Here is an 11,813-nt window from a genome sequence, read left to right as displayed (position 1 = left end):
GCAAAGGCTCAGCGGCCATGGCTCACGGGCCCAGCCGCTCCGCGGCATGTGGGATCTTCCCGGACCGGGGCACGAATCCGTGTCCCCTGCATCGGCATGCGAACTCTCAACCACTGCGCCACCAGGGAAGACCAGTAATTTATCTTAATAGATGTATTGCCTCCCTTCTTCTAACTTCTTCCATTGTTCTACTCTAGGACGTTCATACATTTTCTGCAGGGCTTTTCCCCCCTAAGTGTTTTCTTCTTGTACTACACTCAAGTATAAGAAACTCAAAGTCCTCTTACTTTATGTTCAGTTTAGCTTCTGAGATGTTAAGAAAACTCATAGAGAAATAGCACCAGTCTGGTCCAGTTTAATAAATGTATATGGTCAGGGTAAATAATCTCCAGTGAATCAAACATCCAGCCCACATCCAAAATAAACAACAGACCTAGTATTAGTGAATAAGTGAAACTTAACGTTTTAAAGGAAGTAAATGAGGGCAAGTGAAGCACTTAGCCCACTCCAAAGCTCTGCACTGCACATGATCCTTGGACACCCTACTCCTCCTTACCTAGCTCTGTCATACTTCCATCCCATTTTTTGAGGTTCCCCAGCATGGTAGATAATTTTTTTTAGTAGTTGGTGTTCTTATAAAGAAATTAAGTAAACGAGAGCTAAATGTACAGATCCTGAAATTAAAATTATAAACCTAGTAAACATACCTACACATCATCCTGTTTTCTTCAAAATGCTCTATGAAAAGAGGTTAGTTTTTAAAATAGGGATGGCTGTCAACCTTTGACATAGCTATTAGGAATGCATATGTATTTTGGTAACTGAAAGAATACTAATCAAGTTTCCTTTTAGTTTCCGTGCATTATACCTTTAGACATTGCCAGTCTTCTTTCAAATATGAACCATTGGCAGGAGAATTAGATAGATATGTACACGTCCATCACTGTTTTTGAAAAATCCAAAGCAGAAAATCTAGTGACAATGGGTCAGGAGTACTGCTATCATATCTGAGAGAGAAAAAAAATTATTATATCTACACCCACACATGTTTAAGATAAGCAACAAATAAATATTTGTTGAATGAATGAATGAATGAGGAAATAGTCTTAAATGGAATGAGCTGTCAACAGTATCATACTGCAGACAGGTCAAATAGGCAGGACCTATGCAGTCACTTAGATTGTCAATTTTGCAGGTTTTGGAAACCTTTGAGAGACTGGGGAGGTGACAATGGATTGTGGAAGGAATCAGAGAGAAGTTTGCAATAGCCAGGAATTTTGACCATTCTTCCAAGATATTTGGATAATAAAAGAAACAGGAGAGGGCTTCCCTGGTGGAGCAGTGGTTGAGAATCCGCCTGCCGATGCAGGGGACACGGGTTCGTGCCCCGGTCCGGGAAGATCCCACGTGCCGCGGAGCGGCTGGGCCCGTGAGCCATGGCCGCTGAGCCTGCGCGTCCGGAGCCTGTGCTCCGCAACGGGAGAGGCCACAACAGTGAGAGGCCCACGTACCACAAAAAATAAAAAATAATAATAAGAAGAAAAGAAACAGGAGAATGTAGATGTAATCCATCAGAAGCTTCTTGTGCATTTAATAACCTAATGCGTTATTTATAATTCCGCTTTCTTCTAAGAGAGGCATGGAGGCTTGGAACTTAATTTTTTTTTTTTTTACAGTTTCAGATATACAAGCTAGAGTCTTATGTTTTCTATAATGTCACTATTTTCACTAGAACAGATATATCATTAATGAAGATTTAGTAGTTTTAAAAATTCATTCTTTAGTTTTGCCATTATTTGAATATCGATGCTTGATTTGACTTAAAGTTAGCTTAGCAGCTTTAGTAGGTCAACCTACTGAACAAAAATAATATTTCAACTGTGGTTTGGAAAGAGTTCAAATACCACAAATATGAACAACTACGAAGAAGCTGAAACTTTCTCCTCAAACTAGAATGTTGTGTAGTTTTATTTCAGCTCTCACACAACTCAAAAGCCTAAAAATCCCCTAACATCATGATGTTGCTTTCAACCACTAAAAAAAGAAATCATGATTTCTAATAGGATATAATTCCTTATAACTTGATGGGAAGGAAATCAGGTGAAACATGTAGACATCAACAATTTCTAGTACAGAATAATCAAACAGAAAACTTTTTTAAGTTCACAGCTCTCAGTACAGAATGACTATATTTTTGGCTTCATGAAAAGTATTTTTAAGTCCAGGGTATTCAAACACACCAGCTTTTGCAGTTGTCCAAAACCAATAATAGGCCTTCTGGTTCTCCTGGCAGGCTAACACCTTTGAACATGGTTGCGACTGCTCAGTGTATAGCAGTGCGAAGAGAAGAATCCCTTCACAATTTTAATTACAAATATCTGTCTAATGCAGAATCAGAGCCAAGCTGCCAAACTATGTGGCTGTTTTTCTTCGGGGATGTCAAATTCTAAATGCTATTTCTGTCCTGGGCCTAATAAAGGGAAAGAATCATTAGTAATCCAGCGATTCTTGTTGTGGAAAGGGCTTTGACCTACATGCCTATCTGCCCACCAGGATTCTAAATGAGCTTATTAACTCATTTGATGTGAGACAACTAATAGTGACAGCTTGAAGTGGCTGCCAGAACATGTGGCGTGTCAGCCATTGGCTTCAAGAGAGATGATTTTCCTCCCCAAATCTCTGACACATATGGTCCTCAGCAGATGCGGTACACCCTGCGTGCGTGTGTATGTGCGCATGCGTGTGCAGAGCCTGCCAAGACGAAAACTCCGGTGGATCAAGGCACCCAAAATGCTGCCAACATTTCCCACAAAGGTGCTGAGTCTAACCCACAGGCCCAGTCAAGTGGGGCGCTAATGTGGAACACAGTGAGTTACTGCAATGTCTTCAGAGCGTTGTCAGAATTTGTTTTTTAATACTTATATCAGTGCTCTTAATTAATTCAACTAAGTTGCAGCAGCAACAGTGCAGCAGGGAATATTAAGTTTATTCTAAGAGGAAGTTTTTTTTTTAAATTGTGGTAAAATATACATAATATTTATCATTTTAAGCGTACAATTCAGTGGTATTAAATACACTCACAATATTGTGTATCCATCATCACTATCTGTGCTCAAAACTTTTCCATCATTCTAACGTAAACTTTGTACTCTATCAACAATAACTCTCCTCACTTTCCTCTGCTCCAGTCTCCAGGAGTAGGTTTTTGTTGCTGTTGTTGTTGTTTTTGCGGTACGCGGGCCTCTCACTGCCGTGGCCTCTCCCGTTGCGGAGCACAGGCTCCGGGCGCGCAGGCTCAGCGGCCATGGCTCACGGGCCCAGCCGCTCCGCGGCACGTGGGATCTTCCCGAACCCGGGCACGAACCCGTGTCCCCTGCGTCGGCGGGCGGACTCTCAACCACTGCGCCACCAGGGAAGCCCTCCAAGAGCAGGTTTTTAGGAAACATATCACGCTGTTATGAACCTCTCTTCTCTGGTAAATTGGTGTCCTTCTTCTCGGATTTACGGAGACGGTTCACCCTGAATAGTTTCCAGCCACGCATTTTGTGCTAGAGGAGTCCTAAGAGTGTCCACCAGAGCCTAGATTCTTAAAAGCTCTCCTGATGGGCCGTGGAACAGTCCTTCCTTTTAGGGAAAATGACACACAATTTCTTAGGTTTTATTATACATAATGAAATATGACTTTCCTATTAGATTGAAACATATGAATCATCCTTTTTGTAAGTCAAACCTAGCTGTATATTGTCAATTTCATTCGCTTTAACCTAATAGCAATCAAGAAAAGGAGTTGAGTTACTAAAATCTGGTACAACACTACAATTTTCATCACATTCTCCACCAATTCTTTGCTGTTATTATGGAGTTTTTCTTCTTCTTTGAAAAGCATAAGTGGGTAGAGTATGTGAACAGTGATCTTTTCTCTGACCCAAGTAGATGTTATTAAAAAAAGATTGCAATTGGAGATTTTAAATAATGATGGTTCCAACAGTGCAGTTGCTTAATAACTGCTTTATATGTAGCGTTACATTGTGTGATTACAGTATTGCCAATTATTATTTATGTTAACTTTACCGCTAATTCAGTGACAACATTGATCCAGGTAGACTTTATGTGCCTGAAAGGGCATGTAAGTTGGCTTGTAATAGTATGTACTTTCACGTGACTTATTTTTATTTTAGAGATTCTTTGTCTTCATATGATGATTCTTCAACTATGGGTAGATTGTAACTATCTGATTTTTGTGTTTTTCATCCTGTAACAAAGATATAAATTTAGTCTGCAATCAAATGATTTTTGAAATACTTTAAGAACGGGAAAGTCCCAAGAGGCAGTTTCGCATGGTGGTTAGAGGACTGGCTCTAAAGCCAGACTGCTGGGGTTCAAACCCAGCCCTATATTGTATTAGTTCTGTGATTTGGGAAACTCACTTTTCCTCCCCATAACTCAGTTTTCTCATTAATGTAATGGGTTAAAAATAGAGTTGTTCTGAGGATTACATGAGTTAATACATGAAAAGCACTTAGAACAGCACCTGTTACATAGTAAGTGCCATATGTATCGTCAATAATTGAGCAGTTAAGTATTTTGACAACCCTCTTTTCATTAATATAGAACAAAGCTAGCCTGATATGTTTTCTAAAAATATGCCTCTTATTACATAACACTTCTCTGAAATAAGAGAAATTAGGAACTAAAAATAGAGCTTGATTTAACAACAACTTGATAAATGTTATTTTCATGCGTCCACCACACCCCTGCTTTGCCTTCTTTCCAAAAAAAAGGGCTTTTCTTGACTTTTCTCCCAAGGCTTTGTATACAGTAATCACTTCATTGAGTTTCAGCTAAGAATGTATTTTGTCCATACTTGAACCATTTTGCACCTACAAAATGCTCATTCATCATTTTCTTCCACTGGGAAAGTATGAGACTATTTGTCACAAGACTTAAAGTATTACAGTTGGTGCTATACATATCTGGGAAACAATAAAAAGAAGTTGCTAAAACATCTATCTAATGTTAAGAGCCCAAGGTATGACTAAATTATTTATAATTGTATTATTCAAGAAAAGGTAAAGTTCTGTCCTCAAAAAATTCAGAGTCTTGGACAAACATTCATTATTTATAATTTTAGGGAAAGGAAAGATGTTGACTTTGGTTAGGGCCAGTGCCAGGAATAAGAAGTGTTGGGTTTCTCTAGCTGAACTTTCCATACAGTGTAACCTTAGGCCATCTGTTGGCTTTCAACTGAAAAACAAAAATGATTAATTGTATCTGGGTAAGTTTGTAGCAAAAACTGTGCGATAAGTACTTTATATCACTATGTAATGTATGCACAGTCGCTCTTAGTTAAAAACGTAAGTAAACCAGTGGGAATGCCAGAGGAGCAATTCCAAACCCCCAGTTCCCCCCATCTAGACCAGGTTTCCTGTTTTGTTCACCTCTAGCAGCTGGCACAATATCTGCTCCTTAGTCACTGTTCAGTAAATGTTTGAGGCCTGGATGGTTGTGTAGATAATATCAATTAGCTAAACATTGAGAATGGAGAGCTGAGCAAAATCACATGACATCTTCCCACAATCTGTGGGGAGACATAGTAACACATGCAGAAATGCAAAGTTGCAACTGTAATGAATGTTCAGAAAAAGAGGAAAATGATGTTATCAGTGCCTCTAGAATAGGGATTTTACCTGACCAGAGAGGCCTTCCCTGAAGCCATGCTGTTTAAAATAAGATCTGAGGGATGAATAAGGATTAACTAGGAAAAGAGAGAGGTAACCACATCCCAGATAGATACAACAGCACATGCAAAGACCCTGTGGCAGGAGGGAACATGGCGAGTACAAGGAACTGAACAAAGGCCAATGGTGCTAGGGTGGCTAGAGAAGAGGCAGCTAATAACAAATAGTTTTGAAAAGGCCACAGGACCACACCATGCAGGGGCTCACAAGCCTTGGAAGGAGCTCTGTCTTTACCCTAAGAGCAAAAGGAAAGGACTTGAAGGGTTTTACTCAGGTTAAAATTAGAAGATTGCTCTGACAGCAATGGATGGGTGGGGGAATAAATTAGAATGTGCTAGAATGGATGCATGTAGAGTATTAAGGACTTTGCTATAGTCTGAGCAAGAGATGATATTAATTTGGGGTAGACTGTAGAGGCATGGTAGAGGACACAGAGATGGATGGATTTGAGATTTATGAGCATATTGTTAGGTGTTGGTGATGCATTGCATATGATGGATAAGGGAGTGAGATACATTAAGAATGACTTCTAAGTTCTGGCTTGACATGTGGAGGGATCTTGATGCCCTTCCTTGAAATAGAGAATGCTGGAAGATGATCAGGTCTGCGAGTCAAAGAATATGACTTTGTCTTTGGAAAGGATGAGTTACTTCTGAAATTCTCTTTTTCCTGACTTCTTTTATACTGCCTTTGTCAGCTCTCCCTGCCCCCCCCTTTTTTTCTGGGCCACTGTCTTCCCCAAATCCCCACAAGACATCTCTGTGTTCTTTCACTCCCACCCAACTTAAATGCTGGTACTCTCCATGGTTCTGACCCAAGCCTCCAGCCTCTTTAGTCACTCTAAAGCTGCACTGTCCAATAGAGTAGCTATACGTGGCTATTGAGCACTTGAAATGTGGCTAGTCGGAATTGAAATGTGCTATAAGTGTTAAATACATGTAGGATTTCAAAGGCATGACGTTCATTGCAACTCTATTTACAATAGCCAGGACATGGAAGCAACCTAAGTGTCCATCAACAGACGAATGGATAAAGAAGATGTGACACATATATACAACGGAATATTACTCAACCATAAAAAGAACTGAAATTGAGTTATTTGTAGTGAGGTCGATGGACCTGGAGTCTGTCATACTGAGTGAAGTAAGTCAGAAGGAGAAAAACAAATACCGTATGCTAACACATATATATGGAATCTAAGAAAAAGGTAGGATGGGAATAAAACACAGACCTACTAGAGCATGGACTTGAGGATATGGGGAGGGGGAAGGGTAAGCTGTGACAAAGTGAGAGAGTGGCATGGACATATATACACTACCAAACGTAGAGTGGATAGCTAGTGGGAAGCAGCCGCATAGCACAGGGAGATCAGTTAGGTGGTTTGTGACCACCTAGAGGGGTGGGATAGGGAGGATGGGAGGGAGGGAGACGCAAGAGGGAAGAGATATGGGGACATAGGTATATGTATAACTGATTCACTTTGTTGTAAAGCAGAAAGTAACGCACCATTGTAAAGCAATTATACTCCAATAAAGATATTAAAAAATAATAATGAAAAATAAAATCATTAATAAGAGTTTTATATTGCTTATATGTTGCAATGATAATATTTGGGGTACATTGGGTTAAGTAAAACCTGTTATTACTTCCTTAGTGTGGCTACTAGAAAATTTAAAATGACAAATGTGGCTCACGGTATATTTCCAGTGGACAGTGCAGCTCCAGACAGTGACCCTGTTGTCACCTCATACCTGTTTGCTTGCCACACAGAGCTGCTTACTGTCCCCAGAACGTTTCACATCATTTTATGCCTCATACTCTCTCCTTTTCCAGAACTTTCGTCCCCCTTCTTTCTTACTAGATTAAATATGATTCATACATGTTTGTTCAGAGCAAATATCTCCACTACTGTATAAAACTTTCCCAGTTCCTTAAGGTAGAATTAAACACTTCTGCCTCAGTCTTACATGCTCTGTTAATACCTTTTTTATAGCTAATTCACATGCTTATATTTTGCTTTATATTCATTTGCCTCTCCAGCCAGATTCTAAGTGTCTGCAAAGTGCAGGTGCAAACTGATTTATGTCTATAATTATGTTAGGCGGTACTGGGTACCAGGTTGCTACTCAGTGAAAGTCTAGTGAATAACAATTGCTCTACACATATCATACAGCTACCATGTGACTGGTTATGACTTAGATGTTTTAAGACAATATTTCAAATCCTCTCAACAAAGCTGCAAGGTAGATATAATGACCCTCATTTCGCATACGGGGATCTTGCAAAAGCTCAAACTGTTAGTAAACTATAGAACCAGAATTCAACTACACTGACTGAATGAAAAAGCCATGGTTTTTTTCCCTGTGATACCATGCATACTGAAAAATCAATTTTAAAATGGAGATTATATTCCTACATCACAAAATAGGAAAAAACACCAATTTCCTAAGACTGTTAGAAGATTAAATGTGATAATCTATATGAAGTGTCGGGGCGGTGCTTGAAAACAGCAGGTTTTATTAAACATTGGCTTTCTTCCATCTTGAGGTCCATAGCGTAGGCATCCTTAGTTTCTGAGAAGGATCGAAGTGGTTTACCTAACCTCCTTGATGCCCCTCACATGCTTACACTCATGTTCACTTTCATTCACACTCATCCAAAGGTCATGAGACACAGACTTCTCTGGGGCTATCGACTTTAACCCAGTCTTCTTTGTATATCCCCCTGATGTTTAAAGAAAGTGGAGTAGAGAAATAATAAGTAGTACTGAGGGTATTCAATCTGTGGGTGTGTTTGTTGGTGAGGATTAGGGCAGGAATAATAGCAAAAAAGGAATCAAGCCTGGAGTCTTTCAAGGCTATGTTCCCTTGGTGCATTCCAGGAAAATCATTTGTAGTAGAGTGCTGACTCTTTTCTTCCTGTTCGGTCTTATCCAGCTATGGTATTTTATAATCAGAACCACTTTCTTTACCATCTCAGGAATCTCTGTAGGAAAGGGAAAGGGGAAGTGTGACAAGGATAGACATTAATTGTGGACCAATACTGTTCTGCAGGTCCTAGGTTGAGATGCAAGGCTCCCAGGAAATAAATTTAAGCAGGTAAAGTGTGAAGATATGTTGCTATGGGGCTGTGTTCAGGTAAGGGAAAGTGGCCCCTCTATAACCTCAGATCCCTGTAATTCCCCTGAAAAAGCAATATTAAGAAGTCTCTCAGTTGCTGTTGGTGGGGGACCAAGGCTAAAGGGAGCTCATGCCCTCAAGGGTAATATAGTTCTTTATCCTCTTGGCTCTCCTGGCTCCCTCACTTCAAGTTAACAGCAGAACCAGTGCCTTGTCCAGAGTTGGGAAACTTTCTCACCAACCTGTGCTCTTGTTTGTTTTAGATCAAACATAGAGACAAGTACACAGTAGGGCAGAGCTTCCACTATAAAACACTCAAATTCTCCTCCAAATACATAATATATTTAAAAGCCTTCTGATCCATTACAGAACCAAACTACATACCAAAGGGCAGGGAATGAAGAGAATAGGGAACTTAGAGCCTTATACCATTATTATTATTATCATTATCTTTTTTTTTTTTTTTTTTTTTGCAGTACGCGGTACTCTCACTGCTGTGGCCTCTCCCGTTGCGGAGCACAGGCTCCGGGCGCGCAGGCTCAGCGGCCATGGCTCACGGGCCCAGCCGCTCCGCGGCATGTGGGATCTTCCCGGACCGGGGCACGAACCCGTGTCCCCTGCATCGGCAGGCGGACTCTCAACCACTGCGCCACCAGGGAAGCCCTATCATTATTTTAATGGTGTGTTTTACCTCTCAAACTACCCCTTTGAGTTTAGGGCCTTTGTTTTAAACTTCTCTGTATTTATTACCATCCACATAGCAAGTACTTGGTGTTCTTTTGCTACGTGATGGAAACATTCACCCTTATGCCGTGTAACGGACAAGGAGATTCCAGCTTGAATGGAGAGCACAAGAAGTTATAAGGAAAGATTCTTTGAAGTTAAAATTTGGAATCTTTAGGAAACTGAATATTCTCTAGCACTTAAACTTGAGATTAAGAAAACAACTTCAAATTTGGGGAGAAATTTTATATTCTCCCCAAAGAGAGAATATTTGTCTGATATTATACAGAGAGAAATTCTATGGCCAAGAACATGTAAAAGATAAGAATGGCAATTACTTGGATGCTCCAGAAAATTTAACCTATATTAAAAGATAACTAGAGCCTTGAATTTTAAAGGGAAAAATTCAGGTTGATTTATCTGCCAGACTGACTTGTACTCACAATGATAAACAGAAGGTACTTTTCAATTCAATCCATTGAAACGCCAAAGCATCATGAACTCTTACAATCAACTGATTTTGAGACAGGTTTTCTTTGTTTGAGTTATCTTGAGCCTCGACATATCTTTTGGGGAGGCGATTTAACTATGACCCTTCTCCTTTCTCTTCTGTTCCCCTTTGCATTTGGCTAAAGTCAACAGACTTCTTTCAAGTAATGCCTCTACCATATCAATAGAACATTGCTCTAGTTACTAAGAGTCCCCTCCAAAATCACAAGCCTCTGGGGAGAACTGAGGCTTTAGCTTAGTGAAAATTCCTTTGTTCCCCTCAACCTGGGAGAATGTTTGTCTCCACTTCCTGTCTGTCGGCTTATAAAAGGATGAAGAGAAGAGAAAAATCTGTAAGTTTAGTGAAATCTTAAATAGCAAGTATTCATTAACTCCAACACAAGCATACTTTGAAATTTTTCTTAACATAAATTAGAGGTACATGCATGTATGTAAAGAGAAAGACAAATACCATATGATATCACCTATATGTGGAATCTAAAACATGACACAAATGAACATATCTATGAAACAGATACAGACTCACAGACATACAGAACAGACTTGTGGTTGCCAAGGGGGAGGGGCGTGACAGAGGGATGGAGTGGGAGTTTGGGATTAGCGGATGCAAACTATTTTATAGAGAATGGATAAACAAGAAAGTCCTACTGTATAGCACATGGAACTATATTCACTATATACTATCCTGTGATAAACCATAATGAAAAAGAATATATATATGTGTAACTGAGTCACTTTGTGGTACAGCAGAAATTAGCACAACATTGTCAATCAACTATACTTCAATAGAATTCTAAAAAAAAACAATAAAAAAAACCGAAGGAAACACACCAAAAATTAACAGTTGTTATAGATAGATAATATAAAATTTTCTTTGTATGCTTTTCAATATATGGCAGATTTTCTACAGTGAAGATACATTATTTTGATAAACAGAAAAAATTAGCATTATAAAAAAAGAAATGGTAATCAATAGCCACTCTCCTTTCCTCTATCAACATGCCAAAGGACCAGAAGCTTGAGAGACCTAAAGACCCATATCCCTGTGGGTGATACTGAGGTGTGAGTTTGTGCAGACCAGGTAACCCCTCTGGGACTCAGGTTCCTCACCTGTGAAATGCAGGAGTTTGAGTGCCGTGGTCTCAGTTCTATAATGCCTGAATTCTATGATGGGCTTGCCACATCATAGACTATATTAACTGAAAATGCTTCTGGTTTCTAGTAACAAACATCTCGACTAATAGTGGCTTAAATCATAAGAACGCTTCTTGTTGAGTAAACAGAATGCTTGAAGGTAGGTAGTCTAGGACTGGATCAGGAGCCCAGTGAGGTTGTCTAGGAGCCAGGCTCTTTTAAATTTTTTCTGCATCATCCTCTTCAACTGTTGGCATTCATCTGAGAGACTGTTGCCTCACGGTTACAAGTTAGCTATCACACCTCCAAGTAGGAACAAAGAAGCAGAGGCAAAACTTTCCCTTTGCATCCAGTAAGGTCCCCACATCTCATTTATCAGAACTGAGTCAAAGGATTAACCTAGATTAATCAGTGGCAAAGGGAAAGATTCTACCCTTGTTTTAGACGGATTATCATTCATCCTACACATCTGAGGGCGAAGAATAGTTGCCCACTGACCTGAACAGGTCAGAGTTCTAACAGCAGGGAAGAAAGAAGGGAGAGGATGATCATTGGGTAGAAAACAAATGTGTCTGCCAGAAGCACTTAA

General features: G+C 39.8%; 1 protein-coding gene across 1 annotated transcript in view; it reads left to right on the top strand.

Annotated features, from left to right (window-relative positions):
* The window catches only part of COL28A1 (collagen type XXVIII alpha 1 chain), a 153,076-nt gene that overhangs the window by 32,745 nt on the left and 108,518 nt on the right, over positions 1-11,813 (top strand).

This window comes from Physeter macrocephalus, chromosome 5, assembly GCF_002837175.3.
Source record: "Physeter macrocephalus isolate SW-GA chromosome 5, ASM283717v5, whole genome shotgun sequence".
Classification (NCBI taxonomy): domain Eukaryota; kingdom Metazoa; phylum Chordata; class Mammalia; order Artiodactyla; family Physeteridae; genus Physeter; species Physeter macrocephalus.
The sequence above is the reverse complement of the archived record's forward strand: the minus strand, read 5'-3'. Positions and strand labels throughout refer to the sequence as shown.